General features: G+C 41.1%; 1 protein-coding gene across 1 annotated transcript in view; it reads left to right on the top strand.

The window, feature by feature from the left end:
• The first annotated feature begins 642 nt into the window (after nt 1–642).
• Nucleotides 643–12,736, top strand: part of SLC14A2 (solute carrier family 14 member 2) — a 453,812-nt gene continuing 441,718 nt past the window's right edge. Inside the window, exon 1 of the mRNA XM_081801316.1 lies at nt 643–686. The gene's annotated coding sequence lies outside the window, so the exon portion shown is untranslated. The remainder of the gene's footprint in view (nt 687–12,736) is intronic.

Raw genomic sequence — 12,736 nt, 5'->3', positions numbered from 1 at the left:
ATCACTGCCTCACAAGGGGGCACCTGTGCCATTGCGAGCAGGACACTGTGCGTTCACACCCCAGCACTCAGCTAATGTAGCATCTTCATTAAATCCGTGAGGATAGGAGTGAACACCCTGAGGGATCCGACTCCCAGCCCAAGGGGCTTAACCAATCAGTGGTTTGAATCATGAGACTCTTGGTAAAGAAATCTGTCACTTACTTTGGGAATCATTCTCTGGATACGGTTTTCTCTCGCGTGAACCTCCACGGCTGCCCTGGTGACCGCCTCAGGTGCACACAGGTAGCCGCCCATCTAGCCACCTCCATCTGAGGGGACCCCTGGCTCAGCCCGGGAGCATGAGGAGCAAGGGGCGCCTAAGGCTAAGAGCAGGTCACGGGGGCTGGAGAGTTGGAGGAGGCTCTGGAGGGGATGAGACTGGTTGATCCTGGATCTGGAACCCTGCAAGCTGGGGTTCCTCCTGGGGGCTGGGGGCTCCTCACCCCCTCCCGGATCTCGCAATGTACAATCCGCCAGCAGTCCCCACTCCGGAGACATCTTCCAGTGCGCCGCCGTGAGCGGGCACGTGGTGCCGAGACCCTCTGGGCGCACGCGCATGAGCGCCCACTTCCGGCCTCGTTTAAGCCTTTCAGAGCCGGAGGTGAGATGGTGAACTGTTCTGCAGCACCGGGCCCAGCTTCCTGGGTGAGTTCCCTCCTCCCGAAACCCGCACGCCTCCGGGTCTGCAGGGCCTGCCTCTCTCCAGTCCCTCCTCGCCTTCCGTCTCGGGGGCCAGTTTGTGAACAACACTGGAAGAACACAGGCCAGGCGGCGCTTCCTCAAGGCCAGGGTAGGTGTAGTGCGTGTAAGAGAGAGCAAGTGGGCAAATGCCCTTTCTTGTAGTAGAAACTTAATGTTAGGAGAGTCCCGAGGAAGGCGTGAGTGTTCTGATACTTGAGGAAGTATTTCGGTATGAAAACCAGTTATGAGCGGGGCACTATCGCTACAGAGATTCTGCAGGTGGTGGAGCGTTACCATACTGTCTCCACATTGCAGAGAAGTGAGACAGCCGAGCAACCTTGAAGTTCTTAAGCTTCACCTCCACTGCAAGTGTGTTGTATGATTTCCTGATGAGATGGCCAATGTCCATTCCCATCCCTTTGTAGGGAGTCTGCCTTTCCTCTCTGGCAGCTTTTATTCTTTGATTCTTTCTTTCTTAGACATTTTTTAATGTAAATTCAATTAATTAACATATAATGTATTATTGGTTTCAGAGGTACAGGCCTGTGATTCATTAGTCTTATATAATACCCAGTGCTCATTACATCACATGCCCCCCTTAATGTCCATCACCCAGTTACCCCATCCCTGCCCCCCTCCCCTCCAGCAACCTTCAGTTTGTTTCCTATGATTAAGAGTCTCTTATGGTTTGTCTCCCTCTCTGGTTTCCTCTTGTTTTATTTTTTCCTCTCTTCTCCTATGATCCTCTGTTTTGTTTCTTAAATTCCACATACAGTGAGATCATATGATAATTGTCTTTGTCTGATTGACTTATTTCGCTTAGTATCATACCCTCTAGTTCCATCCACGTCATTGCAAATGGCAAGATTTCGTTTTTTGATGGCTGTGTAATATTCCATTGTATATATATACCACCTCTTCTTTATGTGGGCTCTTTCCATAGTTTGGCTGTTGTGGACTTTGCTGCTATAAACATTGGGGTGCAGGTGCCCCTTCGGATCACTACATTTCTATCTTTGGGGTAAATACTCAATAGTGCAATTTCTGGGTCCTAGGGTAGCTCTATTTTCAACTTTTTGAGGAACCTCCATACTGTTTTCCAGAGTGGCTGCACCAGCTTGCATTCCCACCAACAGTGTAGGAGGGTTCCCCTTTCTCCACATCCTTGCTAACATCTGTTGTTTTCTGACTTGTAATTTTAGCCATTCTGACTGGTGTGAGGTGGTATCTCATTGTGGTTTTGATTTGTATTTCCCTGATGCCGAGTGATGTGGAGCATTTTTTCATGTGTCTGTTAGCCATCTGTCTTCTTTGGAGAAATATCTGTTCCTGTCTTCTGTCCGTTTCTTGATTGGGTTATTTGTTCTTTGGGTGTTGAGTTTGATAAGTTCTTTATAGATTTTGGATACTAACCCTTTATCTGATATGTCATTTGCAAATATCTTCTCCCATTCTGTCGGGTTTCTTTTGGTTTTGTCAACTGTTTCCTTTGCTGTGCAGAAGCTTTTTATCTTGATGAAGTCCCAATAGTTCATTTTTGCCTTTGTTTCCCTTCTCGCTGGCAGCTTTTAGATGTTACTCTCCCCTTGAGTTTCTGAGATGTGATAGCCGAGTGTGCAGGTATGTTGTAGTTTGCAGTTCTCCCCGTGTTTTCAGATCCTTACAACCCAAGACTTATCTCTCTCTCTTTTTCTTAGTTTAGAGACATTTTTCTGCAGTATTTCTTTATTCCCTCTTCATCATTCTTTCTGATTGCTGTTTCTGAAACTCAGATGGATTTGGAATTTCTGGATCAAGTTTTCCTATCTCTTAATATTTGTCTTATATTTTCCATCTTCTTGTCTTCTGTCTGTGTGAATTCAACTTAATATTTAGCTGGCTGGTTAGGCCTTCAGTTGTGTCTTTCTTTTTTTGTTTTTTTGTTTTTGTTTTTGCCATTAGATTTTTTATTTTAAAATCTTTGGTTCCTTGTCATAGTTACCTACTCTTGTTTCATAATTTCCATTTTTTGTTTCATAGCTTTTTTGAAGAATGTGATTATTTTCTTGAGAAAATTTAAATATTTTAAGAGCTTTTCAGATTACTTTATCTCTAATTTCTTTTATAATATTAACTTTCCTCAGATAATTGGTGGTTGTTGGTTAAATGCTTGTCACCAAGAAAAATTTTCCACACAACTTTCCCACACAAATTTGCATTATCCATGAAACCCTCTTTGTGGGATGGCAAAGTAGCAGGTGTCTGTCTTCATTATCACTATAGCAATGGCTTCTCCTGTCAGTCTGTATTTCTTTTAGAGATGTGTTCCTTGTTCTTGAATTTGGCTTTGTAGTAAATAACTTCTTCCTTATGTATGTGATGATTTGATACAAGAAGTGAAAATTTTTACAAAATGCCCAGTCCAATTTCTTAAAATCAGAAATCCGAAACTACCTGTTTCTCAGATCTCCTACAGGTCTAAAATTCTATAATTCTTTAGGTTCCCTTAGGTATATAACTGTATGTTGAAAAATATTGCATAGCTCTTAAATCTTCTCTTTGTTTTTCATTTCTTAAAAAGGTCAAATTAAGCTTGTTTTGCTTGTTTGTCAAGCAAAACGGAGTCTGTAGTAAAATATTATAAGACACTGAGTTTTTGTTTCTTGGTGTTTGGCTTTACATCTGTTTATTTCCAAACAAAACTGAAGCCATTTTTAATTTTTTTGTATGATCTAGAACTGCACTATCCAATATGAAAGCCACTAACTACATGTGACTATTTAAATTTATCTTAATTAAAAAACTAAAAATTCAGTTTCTCAATAACACTAGCCACATTTCAAGTGCTCAGTAGCCATATGTGGATAGTGGTTACCATATAGTACAGCACAAATATAGAACATTTTCATCATCACAGAAATTGCTGTTAGACAGCATATTGATTTAGATCATTGAGGTCCCAGGGATATAAACAGAATTTTTCTTTACAAATATGTGTATTTATATTTATATGGGTGTGTAATTTCACGTATAATGTTGAGTTTCTTTGGTGAACAATATTGAATATGACTAGCAAAGCACCAAGAATATAGTTCTTTAATATGGTGAATGTATTTATTTAGATCCTTTAGCTAAAACCTTTTCCATATGAATAGGCTGTGAGTTCTTCACTGGTAGAATTCCAACTGGAGTGGTCCCAACTCTACTGCTGTCTATGGTTTGTACCTCCCTGTCCTGAAAGTTCAGGAATCAGGATTGATCACAGTAATGTAAAAGACCTACGTATTCCATTACTTGCGAGAAGCAACAACTACATCTTGTATCCATTTTTGTCTGAATAAGAAAACCACTTCCATAAAGATAATGTGTTAGTGTTCTAGGGCTTCCAGAACAAAATAACAGACTGGGTGGCTTAAATCACAGACATTTATTTTCTCACAGTTCTGGGAGCTAAAAATCCAAGTTTAAGGTGCCGGCAAGTTTGGTTTCCTCTCAGGCCTCTCTCCTTGGCTTGTAGATGGCCTCTTCACATGGTCTTTGCTCTATGAGTGTGCATCCCTACTGTCTCTTTGTACATCCAAATTTCCCCTTTTGTAGGGACACCAGTCATATTGAAGAAGGGCCCATCCTAATATCCTCATTTTAACTTTATCATCTATTTAATGCCCCCATCTCCAAATACAGTCACATACAGTACTGGAATTAGAGTTTCAACATATGAATTTGGGGGGTAATAATCTAGCCCATAACAGATAATGTCTATAGAATTGAAAAAAAAATCATAGTCAATTCCTCATATACTGGGAGGTTAGGAGTTCTGTTAAATTTAATTCTTTGTGTACTTGGAGGATAAGTGGAAATTCCCAGTGGTCTCACCACGTTGTTTCCTTATAACTGAAGTCTGTTGTGTATCAATACTTGTTTTTCCCCACTAATGAGGAGACATCAGAGTCTAAGGATAAATATTCTTCTTAAATAATGGAGAAGGTTAGAGAGTCATCTTGGGATTGTCATTCAACTTCTTTGAATCTCAGTGTCTTCCATTATAAAATGGAAATAATCATAATTGCCTCATGGTGCTGTTTTCTGAGGTAATGCCTGTGGAAACTACCTAGCACAAATCCCATTTCATAGCCCATGCCTATAAATATCTGTTGGAAACAGAGGAGGCTGAGTTTGTGCTGACTTCCAGATAATCTATTCTTAAAAAAAAATTCTTTACCGAGAAGGTTTTTCTTCCATTTTTTGATAAAATTAAAATATTCAGCCAATGTCATAAGATCCGTGTAATTAAATAGTCCAGTTAGATGAACTTTAGCTTACTAAGGTTTAACAAAAACTCGGGAGAATTTGGATGAAATACATAGAAGACATTTTTCTCTTCACCGGAAGATTGGTGGTGCTCCCTGCACACAATTCTTTGGGAATCATCTAGTTGGAAATGGCCACTATTCCTGGCAGTCTTCTATTGGGAGAGTCCCTGTGCTCTTACAGTCCATCTGGGAGCTCCCTGGAGGAGTTCACTCTGTTATATGTCTTCTTGACTAATTACATCACTCCAAGAAATAACTGGGAAAAGAACACAAATACTTTTGAATTGGAAGGCAACATGAGCCAACCTCCTACCCAGTGGAGGTATCCTTTCTCCTGCACCTTCACCTTCCCCTCATAAACATATTAAGCTCACTATCTGACAAGAAACATCATTCTCTTCTAGGATCTAATTATTAAGAATTCCTAATATATATATTGAGAAAAAAAAATCGTCCTGCCTATCACTTCTAATCCTGGATGCAATGTGACGCCTCCCAGCCTAGTCTTAAAAAAAAAAAAAAAAAAGCCACATTTATGGACTAGAAAGAGAACAAACTCGTGGATTGAATGACGGCATTCACATCCCACTGACAGCAGTTTTACAATGCTGCTCTGAGGACCGTCCCTGTGGTTCAAGTTTGCCCATTGTGAGTTGAGTCATTAAAGGTGTGTGGGTGAGTTGGTGATGCCAACCTCATGGAGAGTTGGCTGAATGATTAATGGCCTTGCCTTCTGATTTTAGAGGTTCCCATTAATTGCAAGGGATTGAGTCTTTTTCATGAAGAGTCTGTTATAGCTTCTCCTGCCACCTCCTCACTTCCTTTTAAAAGTGAGTAAGATGAGTATTTTTAATTTTAAAGTGTGGAAATCATTTCTTGTCATTTCCTTTTGGAAATTTCTGGACCAAATCACCCTAAAAACACATCTCTTAATCCTATAATATCCGAACAGTTCTGGAAAAAGAAGAAAACTGGTAAAGGTGCCAGTGAATGTACTTCTGCAGCTTCGTCTGTGACGTCACTACCTTTATCACGGGGGACTTCAAGGACAGCATTTACAGAGATCTTAGTAAAACTAGAATGTCAGTGTCACCAGAATCATTAACATGTTGAAGAAGCTTGCATTTGCCATCATTGTCTCTTTACCATGGGTGAAGAGTTAGATGAGATGAGAGCATGATGTGGAGTGGAACTGGCCCCAAAAGATGGGCCAGGAAATCTGGGTTTGAATCCTGGCTCTGAAATGAACTGGTTGTATTGCACATAACTTTTACTGGCCTCGGTTTTCTCATCAGAAATAACAAATGGAAAATACAGATAAAGTAATGTGAAAGACATGGAAAAATCTATGTAATTATTAGTCCAATTCTTATTTAACTTCCACTCATTTCCTGTCTTAACTACCCTTTATGATTCCCGAATTTTAACCATTCTGTGCAAAATTGAGGTTGTCCTCTTGGATAAGCTTTCAAAGTCAGCAGCAAACCAACCGGTGGGACTGGAAAGTAGCATAGTGAGGTGAAAAGTATTTGGAGCCATATATTCCAGGGTTCACATTTTAGCTTTATTTATCCATGCAATCTTAAATAAGTTACTTCACTTCCTTGATTTTATCTCTAAAATGATAATAATGCAGTTTACTTCAGAGGATTATTGTAAGGATGAGAAAGATAATATATATGTAAAGAACTACACAGTGCCTGGCACCTAGCAGGTCCTCTTTAAATATTATGAATACATGAACACCTTTGCTCCCTCCCTCTGTCCTTCTCTCCTTCAGTCCATAAAAAATCACTTAATCTCTAACCAGCCAGTATGGAACATGTGACAAGGGATGCAGGTGGAATAAATAGTAGATTTGGCTGGATCCAGAAGTCAGCAGGGCAAGAAAACAGTCTACCACGATCTTGCCCATCTGTTATGGGATGAGAATTTTGAGAGGAATTTATTCTCTTCTTTCATCACAGATTCTGACGGGTCCTCCTTACAAGAGGGTAGAGGAGCAGAAGTAAGGGCAAGCAAAGATCCTTGATCTTAAACGCTTCTATAATTGCTCTCCTACACTATCTCACTTCTCAGGCCAGGACCCTAGGCTGAAAGTAAACAGTCAAGTTCTCTGAGCTACTTGGAAAAAATGCCTAAAAATTGCATTTTTGTCTTGTAATTCACGTGGCAAATGAGGGACTCTCAGATTCTGTTTGCATGTAACCATATTGAGGGCTTGCTTATTGTCAGAATCAAGCTACTTGTAATCTCTTCCCAGTAATATTTCTCTAGTATGAATAGGTCACAAATATTCAGGGCCATTCCTGCCAATCTAACAACCTGAGTAGAAGCTGATTCTAGTGGCCATTAATCTCAGGGTGCACTGGAATTAGGTATGCATCTGAAAGGTTCTGATCAGGCCAGACACAGCCCAAGGTAATGTAAAGAAGTCTGCATGGTAACTTCAGAGACATGGACGCTAGTCCAGACTCCACCACGACTTGTTTGGAACCTCAAGCAAATCTTTTGAGCTTTCAAGGACTCGATTCCTCATCTTTAAAATGTGGATAACGATCATTATATCTCTTTGCCTCACAATGCTATGATGAAGATTAACATAGATTATAGGTGATTATAGGTGTGAAAGTGTTGTATAAAAACAAAACACTATTATTATCTTTAATAATAGTCTTCTGACGTCTTGCCATAGCTGTCCTGGGGCTCTAATCTATGGGAGCACTTTATAATGAGGTCTTTTGGGAATTTCGCTAACCAAATTTCCTTGGATGCCATTCAATTGGACCAGAATCATAGTATTAGAGAGTGTTAGAGCTGGAAGGGATTGTAATACATCTACTTCAACCCTCTCATTTCACAGATGAAAAAAAGGAGTCCTAGATAAAGAGAGGGACTCACCTCAGGTCACCCAGCTACGAAGTAGAAGAGTTGGTGTAGGAGCCCATTGGCTCTATACACTCCATACCCTGCATTTTACTTTTACATGGAGAGTGCCTAAGCCAAATCCACTTCTCCCCTTCATCACTGCCACAGCTATAGCTTGACCCCTCTTCAGTTCTTATCTGAAGTCTTATTTAGTTCTTCCTAACTTTCTTCTTTTTTTTTTTTTTAAAGATTTTATTTATTTATTTGTCAGAGAGAGAGCAAGAGCACACAAGCAGGGGAAGTGGCAGGCAGAGGGAGAAGCAGGCTTCCCGCTGAGCAAGGAGCCCAACACAGGACTCGATCCCAGGACTCTGAGATCATGACCTGAGCCGAAGGCAGACGCTTAACCGACTGACCCATGCAGGCATCCCACATTCTTCCTAACTTTCAATCTGTCCATGCAACTTCATTCTACTTCTGGCCACTGGGAGCTTTTTGAACTATGGATCTGTTTATAACACACACAGACATACACACTATTTAATTCCTTTAATCTTCTCCATTACATTCAAAATAAAATTAAAATTTCTTAAAAATAGGGAATAGGCTACCCAAGGATCAGCCATCCTTCCACCTTACCTTTCATGTGGACTTTATGTTCTAGACCTCCTGACTTGCTGTTAGGCACGTGTTCCATGCTTTCTCTTCCTTCACTTTGAGAGTGATCTTCCCTCTACTTGAAGCTGTTTCTCGCCTTTCTTAATATGGCAAATCCCTCCTAGACACCCATCATGCAACCTTCCCTTCCACTTCCATGCCCCCAGTTATAGGTGCTTTATTCTCACCCAGACACCTTTATTATAACATCTCCACATCATGGGAGCTAGGAGGCAGAAATTGGGGCTCGTGCAACTGACCTTTAAGTCTGTGCCAATCCCAACCTTCTACCATTCTATGTGATCATTGAGGAATGAAGCTTTAGGGAAGACTTTTTATGTAGCAGTAGGGATTTGAAGGATAAAGGGGTTTGGAAAAAGGGGAGAGAAAAAGATATATCAATTTTTACATGTTCTTATATTGTTTCATAAGATACTTAATGCTGTCTGTTATCCAAGTTATCTAATACTGTTGCTTATAGGCAGGGCTCATGTATTTCTAATTCTTGACTCTTGCTCTCTTCCTGTCCCCACATCTCATGCCCAAACAGGCCTTTAGATGCAGAAATGTGGTGGGGCAAATTGGTATATTTGCCTTAGAATATTGCAAAGAAAAATTGCTACCTTGTCACTTCTGCAACAGAATGATTCCACTGTCTTCTCTCCCCTTCTTTTTCTTCCTCTTCTTCTTTTAGGTAGCATCTCAGGGGAACTAGTAGGAGGGATGAAGAGGAACTCTTCCAAGTTACTCAGAAGGAACTGTTTAGCTGTCACTAGTAACCCCATTTATCCTAGACTAAGTGGAAAAAAACTATTCTAAAAATAGGATTCAGTAATTATAGCACAACCCTACAGATCCTACAGATTTTTAGTTTCTGCAGTGTTTTAAAGCATGATTGTTGGATATCATAAAAACCTATGAAGCAGGTAGAGACCAATGTTATTATAGCTATTTTCCAGATAGAGAAACTGAGTCTAAGAGGGTTTAAATTATATGCCTGATTGGAAATGCTGGGATTGGAAGCTAGGGCCCTGACTGCCCATTCTGTGGTCACCAAAGCCAGAGTTCTGCCACAGATGGAGAGGACTGAGCCCCTGTTCCAATCACCTCCTGTTCACTGTCTTGGTGAGGGAGGGATCCGCCTCCTTAAATAGTACAAGATGGTTGAGTACCTGATACTTCGACACTGGACAAATGAGGTTGATAGCAGTTAGTTTGTAATATACACTCACAATCTGGGGGTAGAGAGAGGGGAGAGGACATTGCACACCATGCAGGACCACATGGGGATTGCACTTGGGATAGTGTGAACAAGCAGAGGCACAGGGAAGTAGGACTTGTAGTAACAAGAGGATGAGGTGACCTTTGGTTCCCACAGGAGGATATACTTGGCTCCTTTGAACAAGTCTTCAGGCTGTCAGGGAAGTGAAACCACTAGGCTGAGGGCTGAAAGTGGTATAGTTGGTCCAGCTGATAGGGGAACTAGCTGGGTGGGCAGCCTTTCTACTGGATGGGGGGAGCAAAGGAACTCACAGTTGGGCCTTTTCAGCTCTGTGGGGCCCAAATATATCAAGGCAACACATGAAATTTTAGGTCTTATAAATTTTAGGTCCCACAGCTCCCCTTCCTGTGCACACTGTATCTGCTCTGCAGAAAATACTCTTAGTCATTGGCATTTCCATTAGGGCTTTCACCAAGATTTTCTCTCTCACACAAATGACTGTTCATAAAAGAATTCTGTCAAGGAGCTGGCCTGTCCCTTGATGGCCCAGTGGATAAGGAAGCCTGACATTAATTTATTTGCCTAATGAATAACATGGTAAAGTCTTGGTTTGATAAGTGCACCACTTACACCAAGGTCTTTCATTCACATTCAGCTTCGTAAAATGGACATCCCTGTAGAAACTAATTGAATCTTGTTGGTGTCTGGGATAATGAACAATGTCAGCACACTTCAGAGATTAAAGATCCACACCAAAGGGAAGTGGCAGCAGAAGAGATTAGCTGTGCTTCCTGGAGACATCAGTTGCGACAGGATGGTCTCCCGTGGTTGGACCATGTTCCCCACGGCAGGCACCAGGATAACCGTAAAACCTTCTACTTGCTCCTTCCTAAAAGCCTACACATTTGAATCTCAAGATTTCAGTGACAGCACCTGATTTCAAAGAATGTTTATGTTCAGTGACCTGCACGACAGCTCACAGGGAAAAAATTGTAGCTGCATTTCCAAACAGGTTTCCAGTTATTAGTGGGGTTGGGTTTTGGCTCCTACTCCTGACCTCCTAATGATTATCAGGGCTATAACCAACCAGTGGGGCTAGATGGAAACGTAAGATGTTTATGTCCTCTCTTCCTACAGATGTTGCCTCTGCAGTAAAACTTGCAAGGGGTAGGTCACTGTAGTGGCCCCGTTAACTTGCATCTGAGAGCATATAGTTTCCTTTGTTTTTGTCTTTGCTACGCTATAATGGGCAAATAGATCTTGGACTTACGCAGGAATGGAAAAGGGCAGGCCTAAGGAAACCATGACTCAGTGTCCAGTTAAATGCTTCTTACCCTTGCCTGTTCATGAGAATGATCTATGGGATAATCTCTCTATATATACAGGAAATTGTGCTCCTCCTATTTCTGCTGAATCAAAATATCAGGCAGAGGCTATGCAACTGACTTCACATGTGATTTACATGTGATTCTCATGCATAGCGAGGCTTGAGAACCCCTCATACCTTTTGCATGGGGAGGATTCAGAAGGGACTACACATCCAGGAGAGCTATAATTTCAGATCAGAGGATCAATTAAAATGGAACAGAGCAAATGGGTCCAGAAGAGAGAAAGCAAAGTGGTCAAAAGTCACCAGGAAAGAAAATGAAATCCAAAATCGAGCAATAGTAGGGCAGCTACAATGAGAAGGCTGCTATAAATGGCTATAGATGAGAAGATAGGTATGAACTTTATTCTAGATAGGGCCTGTTTTCCCTTAGTCCCTGGTTTATATTCTCCATCAAATGGAGTCAGAGCTCACAGAGGTTGTTGCTAGATGGCAGATTTAGACAGATTCTGATTCCAGGGAAGCCTAAGGGTGGGAGGGCTGAAGGGATGGGGTTTGTTAGAATAAATTCTATAAGGTGACACCTAGATAACCAAATAAAATAAATTTAAGAATTCATGCGTGCATGTACATGCGTGTACAACGTCCATCCATTATACAAAGTGCTCTTGGTACAATTAGCTACTTTTATTAGTAAATAACTTACGACAGAATTTTACTGCGGGACACCAAGAAGTAAAAATCACTGCACTGTTAGTAAATTCCTCAGTGAATTTACAATCTGACTTTGAAGGCAAAACTCATTCATATTGTTTATTACAAAGGCCAGAGACATCAGGATGGGTTGAATTCTTCTCTTATTAAACCTCCACATGCTCCTGCACTCTGGAGATACCAAATGACTTCTAGTTTCCTAACATGCCAGGCGGTTTCACATCTTCTAGCCTTTACTGATGTGCCCCATCTGTGTGAACTAACCCTAACCGGTGAGTTAGTTATGGCCACCCAGCAGTGCCTTTACCTCATTTAAGACCCAACTTCAGTGTCAGTCCTCCTTTCAGTCTTTTCCCCACTTCACCGGTCTTCAGAGAACTACATCTCCTCATTTGAAAGTCTGTCTTCCTTCCTGAATAGGCCCTTTTGGTTGTGACTGGTTACAAGGTTCACCATTGAATCATGTCTTGACTTTTATCTGTTTCCTGGGGGCTGCCTCCTCCATGTTTTTGCAAGGAGATGGGAAATAAACACACAGAATGCTTAAAGCAATTTGTTTTTGTTCTGGTTGCTGTAAATGTGCATTGTATAGCAGAAATATTGAGCATCAAGGCCATTCATAGTATGAAGAAAAACTAGGATTGCAGTGAATGGATGGCAGGCAAAGGACTTTGACTACATTCATCTCTCGAAGCAAGCCCCTTATTTATCTCATTGTCTCGAAAGCGTGTATCTGTGCATGACTATTTCCTGATTTTAATGGTGTATAATATTGATTTAGTTAACATTTATTGACAGCTCACCGTGCCAGGAAAAGTTCTAGATGTTTTACATGTATTAGCCCATGTCATCCACACAACATTACTATGAGATAGGTCTTTTTGCAGCTGAAGATACTGAGGCTCAAAGCAACGTAGCCAAGAAGAGAGATGAG

The sequence above is a fragment of the Leptonychotes weddellii genome, chromosome 13 (assembly GCF_054177405.1).
Source record: "Leptonychotes weddellii isolate Sample4059 chromosome 13, ASM5417740v2, whole genome shotgun sequence".
Lineage (NCBI taxonomy): Eukaryota > Metazoa > Chordata > Mammalia > Carnivora > Phocidae > Leptonychotes > Leptonychotes weddellii.
This window is presented reverse-complemented; position numbering and strand designations above follow the sequence as displayed.